Source organism: Phyllobates terribilis, unplaced genomic scaffold (assembly GCF_046119375.1).
Source record: "Phyllobates terribilis strain yellow unplaced genomic scaffold, ASM4611937v1 Scaffold_3__8_contigs__length_932513732, whole genome shotgun sequence".
Lineage (NCBI taxonomy): Eukaryota > Metazoa > Chordata > Amphibia > Anura > Dendrobatidae > Phyllobates > Phyllobates terribilis.
In genome coordinates this window covers 418,038,378-418,059,439 of record NW_027362763.1, presented here as the reverse complement: position 1 = coordinate 418,059,439, position 21,062 = coordinate 418,038,378, and the positions used below count along the sequence as shown (strand labels likewise).

The 21,062-nt window shown below is 39.7% G+C and overlaps 1 protein-coding gene across 1 annotated transcript in view; it reads left to right on the top strand.

The window, feature by feature from the left end:
* ME1 (malic enzyme 1) overlaps positions 1 to 21,062 on the top strand; it is a 400,967-nt gene that overhangs the window by 344,024 nt on the left and 35,881 nt on the right. The gene's annotated exons all lie outside the window — the stretch shown is intronic.

The following is a 21,062-nucleotide window of genomic DNA, read 5'->3' as shown; positions in this document are numbered from 1 at the left end:
ACCGATTTACAAATGATCTCCTATTATTTTGATAGTTGATTATTTTGAATGTTGGGAATAACCCCTTTCTCGGATTCCTGTGACTGGTAATTGTCAATTACAGGCTCCCATGTAAAAAAAAAAAATCCTATACATTTAATGAGTACTGTGTTCCTGGACTCTGCAGGAAGGAAAAGCGCAGTGTGTTACATGATTCTGTACTCATGCCATATTCTGACATATACTGACCACTTTTTTGGCCCATGATTGGCAAAGGTTTAGCTGATTCATCTGGAGCTTTCCCATCATACGTCCTAAACATAAACAAACACATAATGTGAACAGACCCCAAATATATTTACTTGACCCTGCCTGTCAATATTTTGTGTCTTATCAGAAAGCTGAGCTATAAGATGGTATTTGAATTTCCAGTTTGCCATTTGCAAAGGTCAGTAGCTATTTCCAAACAAATGTCAAGATATTTTAGGCTGCACCTATTAGCGCCTAGATCATATAGGAATGTGACCTTGCAGCTTATGAAACTGTGGGAACATGCTTTTCCATCCAAGAAGCTTATGGGCATGTCTGATTGACCCACCCCATTGAGTAATTTGTTCCAAACGTGTGAGATATACACAATTAGTAAAATCCTAATACTGTTTTTGACTACTGAGCTCTTTTTTCGGCTTGTGGTACACTGAAACCAAAATTGACTGTAAAATTGTGGTAAATTGTATTTGAGTCATCTTGCGGGAAAAGTGCAACATATATAACCAAAACCCCCATGATTACTTCTCTCTATTAGGCTAGGTTCACATGAGCACACAAAATATCATGTGAGTTTTATCCCCCCAAAAAAACAGGAGATTTTCATCTCAATTGTCATCTATATACAATCCATGTTGAATCGTTTTATTCATCAGCAGTTCTTAAAATTTACAAAACTGAATACAGATTCCTATGTTAAAGGGAATCTCTCACCAGGTTTTTGTGATGTAATCTGAGAGCAGCATAATTTAGAGGCTGAGAGCCTGTTTCCAGTGATGTGTCACTTGCTGGTCTGCATGCTGTCATTTTGATACAATCGCAGTGTTCTCTGCTGCAGATCTAGCAGTTCTCAAATGCTGAGCTCTGTATAAAACACTGATTGTATGAAAACAACAGCACACAGCCTGGTAAGTGGCACATTCCTGGAATCAAGTTCTCACCCTCTCCATCATGCTGCTCTCAGATTACATAGTGAAAACTTGCTGTCAGATTTCCTTTAAAAAATTACAACTTATCCATAAAAATCAGATCCTATTTGGTCTATCCATATGGGATTGCATATTATAGACTTGATTAGGTGAGTGTCATCCGAAATACAGAAGAGATTAGCGGTCATCTGAACAATTGAAAGACATTGGCCCTAGTGCTTTCCGTGTGAGGTCAGTTTTTTCACAGACAGCACTTGGACTGAAAATATGGTCAAGTGAACTTGGCCTTATATAGCTTATTAATTGTGTGTGTTTCGTTTGTATATGTCATTTCATTCTTTGTATATTGTTTTCGTCAATGTGTGGCTCTTACAGTATGTCTGTGCAAAATTATATTAGGCGGTGGTCTTTGTGATGGAACCCACACCGATCTAATGGTTAGCACCATAGGAGAGGTGATAAAGTGATAATCCAACCTAAACAAGTTAAGATACTGCAATTAATAATTATAGAAGGCCCTTGGGATTTCTATTGAATATTGTATTGTTTATTTTCTTTTTTTTTTATAATACTGTATTTGCTCCAAAACACAGAAATCATCAAATGTTCAGTGATTGAAAGCACTTTGCAAATATAACTAATAACTAAAATAAAAGAAGTAAAAATAGATATAGATGAATCACTTGCCTTTCATCCATGTAAAAATTTAAATTTCCATGAAATAAAAGGTTTTTTGAAGGCTGATTAATTGTACATCTGCTGCCATGGCCATGGTGGTGTAATAAATCTAACGCACATGCTGCACTCAAGTAAAAAGGTCACAACTGCCTTGGTAAATTCATTGGATGAAAGAGATTCATTCAACCCACAGGATTTTATTAACTACAATTGAAAATGCTTCTCGGTTTTGGTTTTACGCACAATGTAGGGCATGTATATGTCACGCAAGGTGTGGGAAAGACTAAGTGCAACATGAAGGGAAGATGGGAAGGAAGCCCAAACACTAGGAAAAGGGGGAGTGAAGACCCCTAGGCAGATCTAATAACACCCTGCCTCCCCTGCTGTCCCTATATTGGTTCTACACCAATCGCTGAGCAGGAACCTAAACCCTGTATATCCCCAGAGTTTGGCCCTAGATAGGGAAGGGGAGGGGTGAGCATTGGTCAGGCACCACTACAAACTAAAGACAACAAGGTAGACAAACAAAGGGGATTAACTTAGCTTGAGCAGACACCAGAGGAGTAATGCCAACTATCCTCCAAGGGCACCAGAGAAGAAGCCAGCCAACAGCTAGTGCTCCAAGCATGCACAAGAGAACATAGAAGTATCACCTGCAATTGCCTGGAGCAAACTGAGAGTTTTTAACTCCTATGCAAGGGGGTGTCAATAAGCAGCAGGAGGGAGGGAAGTCGCCACTGGGTCTTAAAGGAAGAAGGAATAAGAAGGTGTCTGCAATGCCAAGTGCTGTGACCTTCTACAGCCAGATCCAGAGCAACTGTCTATTACACCTGACACACCCGTGACAGTATAGCCACATATACTCATCTACGAGAACATTTCACAGCACAAAATGCACTGAATGGCTAAATCTAGGCAAAAAGATGAATACGTTAGAATTCATGTTGATACTGGTATTACTGTATCAGAACATCTGGTCCCTGGGATCAGACATCTTGAGTGTACATTCATTTCCACATTGCAGATCCACTAATTTAAATGACCTATTCAGTAAAACGGAATCAGTCAGTAAGATTTCATCCAAAACTATTTATTTGTTCATGTGGCTCTTTCAGAGACAAGCAATACATTTATCTGGCCAGTTCTTCCCCTGTTCTATCTGTGTAGCCAGAGCTACAGAGAAAGTTCCCAGCAGTCATAAAAAATAGTAGAATTATGTTACTTATAATTAGGACTTGCGAGGTTACATAATATTTTTATTCATCAATTATCTTATTCACTCACTATATATTCTATTATATTATGTGAACTGAGCGCTCTTATACAGATGCAATGCTAATGACCAGGGCTGTGGAAGGTAGTAATCTGCGCAGAACAGGAAATCCATATAACATCAATCCCACGGCTGCTGACAGTTCTCCTACATTGCAGGATTTACTTCAGAAGAATTATTTTAGGGTGATGATGTTATTCCTCCTTAATGGTAATGGCAGCCTTATAATTAGAGGCCGGTGTTGTTCTGGTGCCTCACATGTAGCATCCCAGATGTTTTATGCTTCTTCTCAGCTTTTAACTTAAGCCATTTCTCTACTGGGTAAACTTCTTGGGTCCAGACAGGGAACCACAATCCATTAATTACTTACAAGCTAGTCAAAGTCTGAAAATTGCATCAAATAAATGTTGTTATTTATGATTTTTGTTATCATCACATTATAACATGTCATCAATTATATACATCAATCAGCCATAACATTAGAGGGGTTGTCCAGTTTTGAGATGAAAGTCTATAGTCACCCTCTGTCATTGCAAACTTCTGTGAATAGACAGTATGTGGTGCGCACACTGTCAGGATTCTCCAGTGTTGCCGGTGATTGTAGGCGGTCACGTGACTGCATGTTTGCAGTGTGCATACTTCCGCTTATAATCCGGCTAGACGTGCTCAGCCTCTCTCAGTGCACTTCTATTTAACAAGGCCGAGAATGTTTAGTCAGCATGTGACCACAAGTATGATCGCCCACTCATGCCGGCAATACTGGAGAATAATGTCAGCGTGCACACTGTACGCTGTCAGGATTCAGAAGTCTGCAATCACATAGTGACTGCGATTTTCATCCAATGCCTGGAAAACTCCTTCAAAACTATTGACAGAAGAAGTGATTAAGTTTGATTATGTCGTGGCATCTGTCACCTGACCTGACAATGTCACCTGTCAGGGGTGGGGTATATGAGGCATCTAGCCAATGAAAAGCCAATGGACAAGCGTAAGTATCGGAGCGACTTTGACAAGGTCCAAATTACAAAGACTAAGTTATTGGGTCCGAGCTTGTCTAAAACTGCAGGTCTTGTTCATGTGGAGTGTTCATGTTCAGTACTTACTAAAAGTGGTCCGAGGCTGGACAACTAAGCTATGGATACCCAAGGTTCATTAAAGTATATGGAGAATGAAGGCTAGCTATGATCGGATATTGCAGAAAATCTTCAGTAGCACAAATTGCTAAAAAAAGTTAACACTGCCTATCATAGAAAGGAGAAAGAGTACATAAGGGGGAATACTGTCCTGCAGCTTCCTCCTGGAACATGGGAGAGTAGGCGGATGACCCCCTCTGGTGGGAATAGAAGACTAGAAGACATGCCATGTCTCTTACAACCATGCATTAGTACACACGAAGTGTACATTATACAATATTGCTAAATATTGCATGGTCATTATACAAAGAGTGTTCCATTAATTAAGTACAATAACACAGTACAATAATAAGTACAATTAGTTGTATGTAGCTGGATGTGTCCTTTAACTTCTTGGTTCCATGACATCTGAAGGTTTGATAAGTATTTTAGTCAAAAAAATAACTCTCGTAATAGTATTACATATGGCGATTCTACCAATGAATGAAAGATACAATATTTACAGAGAAGGGTGGTGAGGGGGCTCACTCTGACCCTAACATTTTGGGTTGTGTCCTTTGATGGCATCTACTCAATAAACAATGGACAAGAGAATTATATTCTTTGAAGGATATTGCTGAAGTAGAAGAAAAATAATCTATATCTGCATGTGCCCTGGGCATCTGTCACTTCTACTTATGTCTTAGACAAGCTTTAATAAGACATGTATGGCAGTATATGTATAAAGGAAGAGCATTGTTCTTCCATGTTTATAGAAATGTTCTCTTTTTAGCAAAGTCCACAGGTTTCATTTACCCAAAAGGTTTAATATGTTGCGAACTTGCAAAGTGGGCCATGGAAAAGAAATTGTTTCTTTACATTTGGAATATATCCTCCCGAGAATGGTATGCGTGGAGGCAATTAATGCTTCCTATGTCACTAGCAAAATCCCCTATTCATACATTGAGTATTTTCTATAGAAATGCAATGGAGATCCACAGGCCACACACAGAATAAATCTGAGAGTGTGAGGTCTTATACTCTCAATTTTGTATGGTTCTTAAGCAGTCTATTGGTCTTTTCCTTAAGAGATAAGGATTTAAACTTAATTTTTTGTTGGCGTTTATGGTAATTTTATTATGTAGTTACTTATTAAGTTGGGACATATTGAGTTATACATTCCATTAGGTATTCCTTATTTTAGGCAGAATTTCGGCAAGAACAGCTGTGTTACCATTAATCTTTAAATTCCTGTTTGGAGAAATAAATCCAGTATTTCTAACAGTTTCCGTGAGGTTGACCTAGTTGTACTAACAAGATTAATGAAATAGAGCAGTGCGTGCCAATTTTTCTAGAGACTTAAAGATTTATACAAGATATTTAAAAAAAAACTAAAAGTCAATTAGATAACCAATGAATCCATTGAAAACCTGGAGATCATGCATGGGGAGAGGCATTTTTTGGGTTTACTGTAGTTGCTATGTCCATGGGAAAGGACCAGCTTTTTGGACAGATTAGGAAAAAAAAATTCCATATGTAAAATAAGTATATTGAAGGGGCTGAAATCCCTACACTTTTGTCATCCATCAGAATTCTTCTGGGGACCTTGATATATATTATCACTCTTTACATGTCAACCTGTGATTAACTCCAAGTGTCACATTATTGTTTTCCATATATTTTTGTGCTAGTGATTGGCATACATGTAGCTGGCACTAGTTGATAAACTACCTGTTCTGACAGTTTATTAACATTACCAAACTTCAATGAACAATCTTTCCCTCTAAAATTTTTTCCAAAGATATAAGCTGCTGTGAACAGAAGGAATTTGAAAAAGTGTCATTTTCAGATTTGTATTTTAAGAAAGGACTGAAACTTTCTGGTGTAGGGAATCTTGAGCTGCAAGATGTTAACTACTTAATGGGAACCTGTCAGGAAATTCATTCTGCCCAAACTACGGGCAGCATGAATCACAGCTACAGCCAAGTATATTATTCTAGGAAACACTCTGGAATTTCAGAGAAAACATACTTAGTAGATCTATGTGGGGACCATAACCGGAGATGAGATTAGTTTGACGCGTCCCCTGGTAGGCCCTTCCCAGCGCTGTTCTAAGTGATTGACAGGTCTCTCCCTATGTACATGCGCATCAGTGCTGTGAAGAGCCGGCAGGTGTGGAGCTGGACTATTCTCATCCCCAAGTATGGTCCTCACCTAGATCTTTAAAGCATACTCTCTCTGAAACACCGGAGCATGTCAGAGAATTACAGTATATACCCGCAATTGTACAGCCAGGCTGCAATTTATGCTGCCCGAGGTTTGGGCAAGATGAATCACCTGACAGAAGTAGGAAAATAAATGTAGAACATAGAGATACCTAACCATACAGTCAGGGACAGTGTTTTCTGCCTTACCACTATACCAGCACCGATACAGTATAACCAGTAATACCACTATATCACACATGTCAAACTCTGGCCCGTGGGCCAAATCTAGCCCTCAGGGTGAGTAAATTTGGATCACGACAAAAGGTCGCACTTTCAAATGTACCAGCAACCTGAATGCCAATACAGTTGAAAGCAATGATGGAGGAGGGAACGTCTGATGTCTCAGCGCAGCAGGCGTGATGACATCATTACAACGCGCACGCTGTACCGAGCAGTGCAGAGGATCAGAAGATGTGCTGCAGAGACCGGAACAAGGAGAGGTGAATATTTCTTTTTTTTATGTGGGGCCCATTATACTGCATGGAGTACTTTGTAGGACCCATTATAATGTATATAGCACTATGTGGGGTTATTATACTGTATGGAAGGCAATGCAGGACCCATTATATTGTATGGAGGACTATGTGGGGCCCATTATTCTGTATGGAGCACTATGTGGGGCCCATTATTCTGTATGGAGCACTATGTGAGGCCATTATTCTGTATGGAGGATTGCATGGGGCCTATTATACTTTATGGAGCCCTATGTGAGGTCATTATACTATTTAGTATATCAAGGCTGCATTATACAATATATGTACACTTTACCTTTTGTGTCTCCCCCATTTCCTCAGACTGTAAGCTTGCGAGCAGGGCCCTCACTCATTTTGATTTGAGAAATGCTTACTCGATATTGTTTGTATAAGTCCCCCCTAAAATTGTAAAGTGCTGCGGAATATGTTGGCGCTATAAAAATAAAAATTATTATTATTATACTGTATGGAGCACTATGTGAGGCCATTATACTGTATGGAGCACTGTGTAGGTTCATTATACTGTATGGAAAGCAAAGCAGGGCCCATTATACTGTAGGGAGGACAATGTGGAGCCATTATACTGTATGGAATACAATGCAGGGCCCATTATACTGTATGGAGGACTATATGTGGCCATTATACTGTATAGAGGACTATATGTGGCCATTATACTGTATGGAGGACTATGTGAGGCCATTATACTGTATGGAGCGGTATGTGAGGCCATTATACTGTATGGAGCACTATGTGGGGCCATTATCCTGTATGGAGGACTATGTTGGGCCTTTATTCTGTATGGAGGACTATGTGGGGCCATTATACTGTATGGAGCACTGTGTAGGTTCATTATACTGTATGGAAAGCAAAGCAGGGCCCATTATACTGTAGGGAGGACAATGTGGAGCCATTATACTGTATGGAATACAATGCAGGGCCCATTATACTGTATGGAGGACTATATGTGGCCATTATACTGTATAGAGGACTATATGTGGCCATTATACTGTATGGAGGACTATGTGAGGCCATTATACTGTATGGAGCGGTATGTGAGGCCATTATACTGTATGGAGCACTATGTGGGGCCATTATCCTGTATGGAGGACTATGTTGGGCCTTTATTCTGTATGGAGGACTATGTGGGGCCATTATACTGTATGAAAGGCTATCCAGGGCCCATTATTCTGTACGGAGGACTATGTGGGGCCTAATATACTGTATTGATGACTATGTGGGGTCCATTATACTAAGTGTAGGGCTGTCTGGGGATTACAGTTGGGGAATCATACTGTGATGGGGTCACCATACTTCGCTGGAGGGTTGAGGGGGGAGGGTACAGAAGGCTTATCATACCGTGCATGTTGAGGGTACTTTGGAGGAATTCACTGTAGGGGTATCTTACTGTGTTTGCGGGCACTTTTGTTGCCATCATATTTTATTATCTGTATTATTCAAAGTTTTTTATCGCTTGTTATTGCTTATTTAAATTAGGCCATTGGGCCATATGCTTTTTACTGCTCTTACATAATATATTATATTATTACAATATGCTAAGATCTATTAATTAAAATGTACTTTGTTCATGGGACAACCTCTTTAAGTGTGTTTCCCTATGAAAAGGTTCATTGTTATATTTGATGATAAGGAAAAGCCTCCTCAATTGTAGACATTTTTTAATAAATCTCAAGGTTGGCCCGTGACTTTGTCCAAGCTTTTAATTTTGGCCCTCTGTGCATTTGAGTTTGACATCTCTGCACTAAACATTGACCATATAGTAGTCAGATACCTGGTCCATACCAGTCTGTAATGTATTTTCATGTTGTACAAAATACTACATTACTGATCCAATGCAGACACAGGCAGAATACAAAACAATTAAAGAAGTTCTGTTCATTTTCATGACTTGTCTGTTTTACTAAAAACTGTGACAGCTGTATCTGGAGAGATGAACATCCTCTATAAATCTAGTGATCCACAGGTGATGTCTTGAATTGTAGATGTCCTCTGCATTGGGCTACGTCCACTATGGTGATATCTCCTGATGACTATACAGTTAACTGCTGACACATTTTTGGCTATTTCTGCTACAACCATAGCACCACAAATATATCCAGACCCCAGACCAGCCCCCTAAATTAATTCAGATTCTTAGAGCAGAACCCCTAAAGTAATTGAGACCCCAATCAGGTCCACCAAACTAATTCAGATTCTAGACCACACAGCAGTAGACCAAATCCTCAAATATAGGAAGACCCTGTAGCACCAAAAAGGACTAAAACCTCAGTAGTAATTCTCCCAGCATGGGCTGTCAGACTATCAGACTGCTTCTGAAACTATGTACTAATGAATTTACCTGATCTAATGTCCGCCAGGAGATTTAAGAGCTGAAAGAAGAGCACTCATCGTCATCTCACGCATGAACAACTTCAGTTCTGTTAGATCTGTTAGGACGCCTCATTTCTGTTACACAAGATTAGTGCCTCAGACAAATATACTATATATACTCGCCCTCCTTGCTTTCAGACTGCAAATGGTCCTATCATTGGCAGCGTCAGGACCAATGGCAATGGCTCCCAAAGTTAAAGAGGGTCAAAGATCAAGAACGTGGAGGGATGATGATGATTGAGAATTGCCCTCATTGGCCTCCAACTCCAGATCTGCCCATTCTGTAGAGTTGTGAGCATCATCCAGTGACTCCCATACCAGCCATTATATACCATTCTACATTATATATTTTATATTATGGCACACAGATGTATAAATGAATTATTTGGCCCCATCTCCTTCATATTATCACTATTCATCCTAAGAATAAAACACATTCTGTTATTCCCATGCAATATCAATCTGCTTTTTTCTGTATTCTAAAAACAAGAGATGCATGAAGAATAAATGAATTCCTACACAACCAATATAATTGATCACAGCAGATAGCGCTAAATGTTACATTTTACCAGTCCACATTGTATCAGTCTGTACATGTCCATACTTGTCATACATACACCCAGATCATCATTTTCCTATTAGCATGACGCTTTATACATTATTTACAGATCCCAGTACCATATACGCTTTCAATTCACGAGGGGTAAACTGGGGAGATGCTATACTGTGCACGCCAGCATGTCAGTCACACATCTGGCCAGATTTGTTTAGAGATTGATATCATCAAATCTAATTGAAGCGGCCAAAATGTCTATTAGTTCCAATGTAAAAGAGCTGATTTGGCTTTCAATGTAGGGGGAAACATTTCTTTTGGCAAACAAGCACCAGAAGCAGAGCAGGGGAACACATTTTCGGCTACTTCTTTGACTTGATTGTGTGTGTTTTCTGAAATGTTACAGGGTATGATGTGTATTGCATTACCTATATGGTAATATGATAGTTATGCTGTCGTCACACTATTGTTATGGTGAATGTTGTATATTAGATATGGATAATATGGAGAGGGCGGTAGGGGGCTTAGTGGGTTTTGTTTTGTTGCTGCACCATATGCATTGGACGCCGTGGGTTTTGGTTCTCCCAGAGCATTATATGACTGGAAATCCAATGCCCTCCCAGTGATTTTTCCTTTAGCTCTGTATATGCTCGTGTTTAACCTGTTCAAGACCAGGCCATTTACTTCTCTTTCTGAACATGCACAATTTGTTTTCTTTTTTTTTTGTATATACGGTTTAAAGAGCTGTAAAATGTTTTCTTATTTGGATATTTACATCATTTTTCCATCTATCTTTTGTAATATATGGGGCTTCATTTTTGTATTAGTTTCATACTCTAATTTTTTATTTATTTATTTTTTGCTGATATCAGGCGATATTGGTGGAAAACTAAAGGAAAATGTCTGTTTTTCAAATTTTTTATGACCATTCAAATACATTTTAAAATGTGTTCCCTTTTCTCTAACTGTTATTTTTATATATTGAACATGGCTTTTGTTTTGTTTTTGTGTCTGATATAGAGCTTGTAGCAATGATTTGGATTGGCAGTGGCTCTTTATTATTTATTACCTATGTTCTATTCATTTATTTTCCATTTATTTGACACATTGTGTCCCCCATAAGATCATTAAAGACCTTTAGGTGGCATTTTAACATTTAAATACTTTGTTGGTAATCTGATTTCCCCTGTAACTGGGGCTAATAGCTACGCCCCAATTACAGCGGATGCAGTCTCCTTGCTGCACAGCAAAGCTAACTGTGTATCCTAGGACTCAGCAGCTCCTGCTCCTTCCCTACACCCAGCAATCCCATGAACGCTGGGTCCAGAGAAGGAAGCGCTGGAAACACTTCCTATTACTGTATGGACAGTGCTTCCTCAGAGCTGTGTAATTATCAATAGAGCAGACTGAGATGGTAATAAACCATCCCTGCCTTTTCTATAGGGAGCTCAGCTGCTTCTGAGAGCTGGCTCCTCGCTGGAGAGAAGAATGCGGACTGCCTGGACTTTAACATCTATGGGCGGCATGCAAGTAGTTAAATAGGCGCTAGCACAGCTCCATACTGCACAAACCCAGACTTAAGCTCCCCCATACACATTAGACTAGCATTGGCCGAACACACCAATATCAATGGGCTTAGCTGACAGTCTAATATCTATGGGGACCCTGGACAGATGAATGGGCATGTCTGATTTCGAACTACTGATCTTTTTGCTCTCTTTAAGATAAGCCGCTGCTAGAGATTGCATGGCATTGGCTCTCTTATAGAGAACATAGGAGCACTCGGCAGAAAGACCGCTCCTGTATATGGGAGAGACATCCAAGATGTCGACCAAATCATCAGCTGAGCCATCATTCAGCTAACAGTTATCTAAAGTGTATGGGTGGCCCTACGGTAGCAGCTGGGCTTGATATTGGAGCTTGTCCTGTCCCTTGACTAGATAAATCTGTAGAACCAGACACCGTGACCACTAAAAGTACATGTTGTGTATGGTAAACAGTGAGGAGGACATGAAACTCACAGGAGCACCGCAGCATCTTCTAACAGATGATTGGTGGGGGAGCCAGGAGTCAGACCCCCGTCATATCTATTATGCTGTGTTCACATGTCCAGTAAACATCCGTTAAATTGGATCCAGCAGCTATCCGATAACAAAAAAGTTGTGCAGACAAATTTTTGTCAGGCTAAAAAAACCTGATTTTAACTGTATCCGTTTTTTAAACATTGAAGTCTATGACAAATGGATCAGTTAAATAGCCATCCGTTTTTCTCTTATTTGAAAAGGATCCGTTTTTTGCTTACTGGATCAGTTCCGGACACATGATTACTTGAAAGTTCACATGTCCAGTAATATATGTTAAATATTTATTTTTCCACCTCCAGTAAGCAAAGATCGGATCCTTTTCAAATGGGAGAAACATTTATGGCTATTTAACGCATCCATTTTCCATAGACTTCCATGTTAAAAAAACGGATCCAGTTGAAATCTGTTTTTTTCATGTGGACAAAAAATTTTTGTCTGCCAAACTTTTTTGTCAATGAATTGCTTCTGGATCTGTTCTAACTGATGATTGTTGGACATGTGAACATAGTCTTCGAGAGGAGGTATTCACAGGAGTGGGACACACACTCATATACCCAAACAAATATATACAAATAAACTACACAGTGCACACTTTGCCACCTAGTAGCTTTCAGACTCAATGTCAGACAGTGATTTATCTACTTTTAAGTTCTTGAATTAATATTAATAAAAAAGTAAGCTTGTTATAGCAGCCAATCGGTGTCCATGATTGATTTCTCCATTGCTACAAACAAGGTAAAAGATGAATATTCATTGGTTGCGGTTGGTTGGACTCAAAGAGCCAAGACAGATCTATGAGGGCTTCTCTGTATGAGGAATGATCTATCATGAGTTTATGGGTTAGATCTGGTGTCTCAAATATGTGGCCCTCAGGCCGCACGCAGCCCCCAGAATCTCTATTGTGCATCCCTCGGACCCCTGAGACAATCGCAGCTCTGTCCATGGGCCGCCAATGTCGGCGGTCCTTTTCAATTGAATGTGCATCCTCGCAATGTATTGCGGCGCAAGCACCAGCTCTTTGTACCGCAATACCAGTACCAGCCACTGGCCAATCATAGGCCGGCGACTGGTATCGGCATCTCTGTCACGGCCGCGCATGACATCGCTGCCATGTGGCGCCCCCGACTGTGGAGAAGGTAGAGGAGACAGTTCGCCGAGGGAGCGAGATCAGATGAGAATTTTTTATGTGTGTGTGTAAAGAGCAACAGAATGTGGGACACTATTACAAGTACAAGATGGGGACATTGCTATAAGATGGGGACCAGGATGGGGACATTACAACAAGATGGAGACCATTATTACAGGATGGGGACATTATTACAGGATGGGACATTACTATTATTATTATTAATAATTTATATAGCGCCATTGATTCCATGGTGCTGTACATAAGAAGGGGTTACATACCAAATGCAGATATCACTTACAGTAAACAAACTAACAATGATAGATTGGTACGGAGGGAAGAGGACCCTGCCTTTGCGGGCTTACATTACTACAAGATGGGGACCAGGATGGGGACATTATGACAAGATGGGGATTATTATTACAGGACGGGGACCATTGCAATAGGATGAGGGACATTATTACGGAATTGGGGACATTTTTACAGGATGAAAAACATTATTACAGGATTTGGGACATTATTACAGGACAGGGAACATTATTACAAGATTAGGGGGGACATTATTACAGGACGAGGAACATTATTACAGGATGAGGCCAGGTAAACTATTGCAGGATGGGGGGACATTATTACAGGATGGGGACCAGAATTACTATAATGGTCTAAATATAAAACAATAATACTGTATGGGGCTGGTTGGTGGACAAAAAAAAAGATAACATTGTTTGAAAAATATTCAAAATAAAGTATGAAAAAATAATGGAATAATATTTGGCCTCTAAATATGCTGTTTTATGTAAAAACTGAAGTAAAAAAAGAAGATCTTTACGATAACCCATATGATAAACACCATTAAAAAGAATAAACAACATGCCAAAAATAAAAAAAAATAATGATAAAAATGTCATATAGAAAAATAATGATATCACTGAAAAAGTCATCTTCTCCAGCAAAGAACACAGCCCTTCATATTCAGTTTTTTTCTATGTGCGGCCCATTTACACGGCTGAGTTTGAGACTGCTGGGTTAAATGATGGCATATACATAGAAGCTGCTATACACAGTCTTTACGTTTATGGTGTATATAGAAAGCACCATTCCAATCCTGCAATGTTCACTGTCAGCTCCATTATGCTGCCTGTTTATGCTTGTCCTCTCAGCTTTCAGATTTCATTTTCTGCTTCATACATATGTGCTGGAGAAGTGTGGGCCTAATTCAGCCTTGTGTATATATGGCAGTGAAACAGCTGGAAAAACACCAGCAATGGATAAAAATATGAAACCCAGACCAGGATATGGGAATTTAGGCCAGATTTCTATGAAGTCAACGCCAGCTGCTGCAATAAACCATGGATAAATTGCCAAAAAGAGCTGGAGCCTCGGGGAAGGAGGAAGCTTTCCCTTCATATTGTAGACATCCACAACTTCAACCATTCGAAACCAAAACCAGCTGAATATAGCTGTCACAATTATGGCTATTGGACTAAGTAGTCTAAATAGTATGGACTGACTGCACAATTTAGGAGAATTAACTTGCACTGAAATTAAGTATTTATTTTTCTATCTTTTATGAGATGTGCAATGCTGCAATGAGCCATGAGCCATGCTTCAAGGTGGTGGGAAGAAAGGAGGTGTTTAGCATGACCAAAGGGGTTGGCTATTGTATATGGGCAATTCAGTGATATAGAACTATACCTCGGGGGAGGACCCAAAATTATACTCTATTTTGCCGATATTTATTAACGAAATATTCTTTTTAAAATAATAAAATATTAGATACAGTTGATATTAGCTACATTTTAGTGTGGATGTTCCAATCTCCATAACATTGGGTCGGCCCAGAGCAAATCTGGAAGTACTAAACACTGCGTTCCAAATTATTATTCAAATGCTATTTTTCACTGTTTTTTCTAAATGGTCGATGCAAATAAATCAATATAATGTTCAAATCATCAACCGTTAGAGTAGAAATCACATTTTATTGGACAAACCTCCCAATGATAACAGTATTTTTTCAAAACTAAAAAAAAACCCTCAAAATACACTGTTCCAAATTATTATGCAAAACAGAGTTTCCAAACATTTTATAGGTTGTAAAGAACTAAAAATGGCCATTTGTTGAATTTACAGCATTAATAGGTCACATTTGCTGAAATAAAAAGCTTATTCAATCAAAAACATCTTAACCGGCCAAGTTAAATGTTAACATATGAGCCCTTCTTTGATATCACATTTACAATTCTTGCACCATTGAACTTGTGAGCTTTTGGGTAGTTTCTGCTTGAATTTCTTTGCAGGATGTAAGCCTCCCAGAGCTGCTGTTTTGATGTGAACTACCTCCCACCCTCATGAATCTTTTGCTTGAGGATACTCCAAAAGGTTCCCAATAGCTTTGAGGTCAGGGGAGGATGGTGGCCACACCTTGAGTTTCATTCCTTGTATGCCCATAGCAGCCAATGACTCAGAGGTATTCTTTGCAACATGGGATGGTACATTGTCATGCATAAAGATGATTTTGCTACGGTTGTCAGAGTTCTTCTTTTTGTACCATGGAAGAAAGTGGTCTGTCAGAAACTCTATATACTTTGCTGAGGTCACACCTTCAGGGACTCTAAAGGGGACTATCAGTTCTCTCCCCACGATTTCAGCCCAAAACATGACTCCTCCATCTCCTTGTTGAGGTCACAGTCTTGTTGGGACATGGTGAACATCCACCAACCATCCACTACTCCATCCATCTGGACCATTAAGGGATGCACGGCACTCAACAGTAAACAAGACTGTTTTAAAATTAGTCCTCATGTATGTCTGGACCCACTGCAAACTTTTTTTTGCTTGTGAGCACTGTATAGGGGTGGCCGAATAGTAGGTTTATGCACAACTGCAAGCCTCTGGAAGATCCTACCCCTTGAGGATCGCAGGACTACAGAGGCTTCAGCAGCTTCCAATACCTGTTTGATGCTTTGTAATGGTATTTTAGCAGCTGCTCCCTTAATACAATGAATTTGTCTAGCAGAGACCTTCCTCATTATGCCTTTATCTGCATTAACCTGTCTTTGCCCTGTATCAGCCACAAATCTCTTCACAGTACGATGATCGCACTTAAGTTTTCATGAAATATCTAGTATTTCTATACCTTGTCCAAGGCATTGCACTATTTGACACTTTTTGGCAGTAGAGAGATGATAGTTTTACTTTCCCATATTGTTTGAAACCTGTGGCCTGCTTAAAGGGAACCTGTCACCATTTTTTAGTGTGTGAACCAATGCCACCACCTTTCTGAGCGCCTGTACTGCATTACACAAATGTGTCCATCGTCCCCTATTTCACCCTGTATACCATCAAAAAAACCTTTTTATTTTTCCCGCATTGTATGTAAATGCTTTTGGTCCAGTCCGAAGGGCGTAATTTCTTTGGCATCTGTGCCTCCTCCTAACTCCAAAAGCCATCTTCCGGCTTTAATTGATGTGGATGACGCATCGAGTCATCCACAGAGCTCTCCCACCTACGCATTAACATTGTCTACTCAGCAAAAAACATTACTGCGCCCGGGAAACGTCATTCTGGTGAATAGTTTGCATGCGCAGTAATGTTTTGTTCTTTGCCTGCAGTAGGGCAGGTCAAAGTGCGCCTGCACGAGCAGACAATGTTAATGCGCAGGTGCGAGATCTCTTTTGGCTATGTGGATGACGCTGGACAAGTCATTCACACCAATCAAAGCCAGAGGATGGCTTTTGGAGGCAAGGAGGCGGCACAGATGCCGAGGAAATGACGCCCTTCGGACCAGACCAAAAGCATTTACATACAGCGTGGGGAAAATAAATAGGTATTTTTGGTGGTATACAGGGGGAATTAGGGGATGATGGACACATTTGTGTAATGTAGTACAGACACTCAGAAAGGTGGTGGCATTGGTTCACACACTAAAAACTGGTGATAGGTTCCCCTTAATAATGTGGAACGTCCTTCTGAAGTAGTTTTCTTTTAATTGTGCTCAGCTGGCAAACTAATTATCACAAGTGTTTGAGATTGATTTCAGTGATTCAAAGAGCCCTGAGACACAACACCATCCATGACTTTATTGGAGACACAGCACCATCCATGACTTTATTGGAGACACAGCACCATCCATGACTTTATTGGAGACACTGCACCATCCATGACTTTATTGGAGACACTGCACCATCCATGACTTTATTGGAGACACTGCACCACCCATGACTTTATTGGAGACACTGCACCATCCATGACTTTATTGGAGACACAGCACCATCCTTGAGTTTATTGGAGACACAACACCATCCATGAGTTTATTGGAGACACAGCAACATCCATGAGTTTATTGGAGACACAGCAACATCCATGAGTTTATTGGAGACACAGCAACATCCATGAGTTTATTTGAAAACGAAAAACATCTTTATTATGACACTTAAATCCAATTTTCATAATAATTTGGAACACGGTGTAGAGAGGAAGGTGAACTGTCTACATCATGTTTTATGCAGATGTAAAGGTCATCATCAGGACAACATGTGATCCCAATTAAAGGATTATTTCCACTGAACACCATTTTTATGAAATAAAAAAGGATATTTTAGCATGGTTTGGCTGTAATTTATCATGTGTGTTTTGGCTTTTAAGGTAGACAGTCACAACCATGAACAAAACCCAAAACACTAAAATGCCAAGTGTAAAGTTTTTTTGTAGCTAACATGCCAGGTTGTGGAAGGTGAGGACAGGTTGTGGGAATGTGGGAAATTGTTGGTGAAATCTACAGTTCTATTATATCCTTATTTTTAGCTGTTTCAGATATTCAAAAATGCTGATTATGAACTGTTCAGTTGTAAATATGACTTGTGCAATTCACAAACCTGAAATAGGGTTAAGTTATGAACTTTAAAAGATAATGTATCATCAGAAAATTACTATTTAAATTACGTTTTTAGAAACATATTTTGTAAGTGTAAGTTTCTATTTTTGGGACTATCCATATTAAACACAAACACGCACTTTTCATGCTCTTTCTGCTGCTCCGCTGTCAACTTTGCTGTATTGACTGAAAGAGAATGAGCAGAGTGATTGCATTATCATTAGAGGATGACTTAAAGGGTTGTCAGATTAAAAAAGAAAATGGGTAACGCTTCAGAAAAACAAAATGAGTATAACTCTCCCACTTAAGACCCTGCTGCTCCAAGGGCTATTTCTCTGCTGCTTCCCTTAATTCTTTGTTGATGGGCTACATCTGTAACTCGTGACCGCTGCTGCCAATCATTAGCCTAAGCAGTCTTTTCCCATCATTGCTGCAGAATTATCAACAAAGATGTTCAGGAAGCAGGGTCAGTAATGCTTATTTTGCTATTTTTAGGGATTAACTACTCATAGACCATTTTTTTAAACAACAACTCCATTAATGACTTATTCTGTACTGTCAAATGCCTAGATAAGGTCTCAGGGGAAATGGCCTGGACTCCTTCACTTATGACATTTCATTTTTTATGTGTTTTATTTGGTAAAATCACACGTACAGAAAACAATACAGAGATTGGTTCCATAAAGTGTCCACCAATTGCAATACAATGACCTCGTTTTAACAGATCAGGTTAACAACAACTCCTCTCTCCCTCTCCTTCCCTCACTCAGGCGTATCAAGTTTGGATTAAGAAACAATATAGATCCCATTCATTAAGGTGTTTACTCCAGAATTCTGGCATAAAACACCTTAATAAGTCACAATATGTTTGGACAACTCGGAAGTTGTGCAAAAAATATTGCAACATTTGGTGATTAGGCTCGAGCCTCAGCCAGCTATGCCAATATGGACCTAGCATAGGCAGGACAGGGCATAGTTACCTACACCTTTCAGATTTGTGAAAAAGTTACATCACTTTAGACTCATAACTTACTCCAAAAATGTACTCCAGTCCCTTTCTGGAGTACATTATTGATGGTGGCACACGCCAATTAACAGATGCCCCTAGTTCATTAAATGGTGTGTACCTCTTAATGAATTGGGCTCATTTTACTCCAGCGAGCCCATTCTTTAAGTCTGGTGTGTGCAACCTGACCTGGTATGATATATAGCATCATACAAGGTCAGGTCCATAGAATAGGAGTGGATCCCAATAATTACTCCTTCATGTACCCATACCCATCATTGTATTGAAAGCAAGAGTGCAATGCCTGTCTGGTAGTCAATGCTTGTGTGGCAATAAACTTTCCACAAACCCTAAAAAAAGTTTTGTTCTCTTTTTCTTATTTAACAAAGTTTCTATTCATCCCATTCTAAAACGGAACTCTTATATTTGATAAGAGTCAGTGAGTGGGGGCATATTTTGAGTCCAACAATGTAAATCATTTTATGGGTAGCTGCCACTCATAGATATGTTTCAGTGTTTCTCTAGAATATTGAGCCCAGTTTCTTATGGGATTTCATGATACATTTTTGATACATCTCCGTTTAGTATAACTGTAATAATGTGTAACAAATGCTTCTTTTACAAAGCCAAAAAGCCCAGCAGTAGGTCAAATATTATAAAACATTAAAAGGACTCTCACCCCTACCAATCTCAAGGATTGGGATCCCAAAATACCATGTAAGCGGAGTAGTAGTGTACATGCATGACCACGGCTACAGTCTGTGTGAACAGTATTGCAACCTCTAATCTCAGACAATGAATGGACCTGCACACTACCGCTTCATTCACAAGGGAAACTTGAGACTCCTGATGTTGTGATGGTTGTGGGTCTCAGAAATTGATTTTTAATTTATTATCTATCCTGGATAGGTGATAAATGTTGTTGGTGGAATAACCCCATTAACTTCCTACAATATATTGTAGCTTAAAGGGAAGGAGTCATCAGGTTTTTCCTATTTAATCTGAGAGTGGCATAATGTAGGCACAGAGACCAGGTTCCATGGATGTGTTACTTATTAAGCTGTGTGCTATAGTTTCAATACAATCAGTGTTTTTATCTGCAGATTATCACTAGAGGACTAGGTCTCGTGTGCAGGCCAGTCAGGCTAATCCATGTAACCCCGCCCCGTCACTGATTGGCAGCTTTCTGACAATGCACAGTGTACACAGGAATCTGCCAATCAGGTGTGTGGGCGGGGTTATATACAGCTCAGCATTCTGAACACTGCCACATCTACATCAGAAAAACAGCTATATTATTCAAACTACTCCAAGCAGTCTAGTAAGTGACACACCACTGGAATCAGCCTCTCTGCCCCTACATCATGCTGCTCTCAGCAAAAAGTAGCTGACAGATTCCCTTTAAGAATATTGGGGTCAGTAAAAAAATTAATCATTTGTTCTTGAAAGGCTTTTCTTACAATATAATCTCAATGTGAGTTTGGAGGAGTTCTAACCACAGGAACACCCAACCATCATAAGACTGAAGGACAACCCACCATTGCTTAATGGAGGCATAGCACCTTGACAAAAGCTGTCCTAATAATCAAGCAGTAGAGAAAAACGTGAAAGCGTATCAGTCACCTGACAACATTGTTTATGTCAGGCCCGCTAAAAAGAAGAGATATTGGGCGCATTTTACCCACCCAGTGATTTCCTCAATCTTCTTTTTGGGGCAGATGTTCCTGATGCCATGAGCAGATGTGGGCAAGTGCTATGTCTTATGTTCTTACGGTTTATGAGCAGCCCTTAAACTTCCTCAAATTACCGTAAATAATTGGGGAATTACTATCTATGCCATTTTCTACAAAGGGTTTTTAAACTAAATACTAGGGGAGCTTCACCTGAGGACTCGCACAACATGATGGAGTATTCAGGAAACCTTACAGCAGTGCTATCCTGGAGTGGTTGTAGAATATCCGGAACGCAGTGTCCTAACATCTTGTGTTATACGTTTTGGGGGCAAGTGTTATTAATAAGCAGCTATAAAACGTTACAACTGTCCCTCCTTGTCT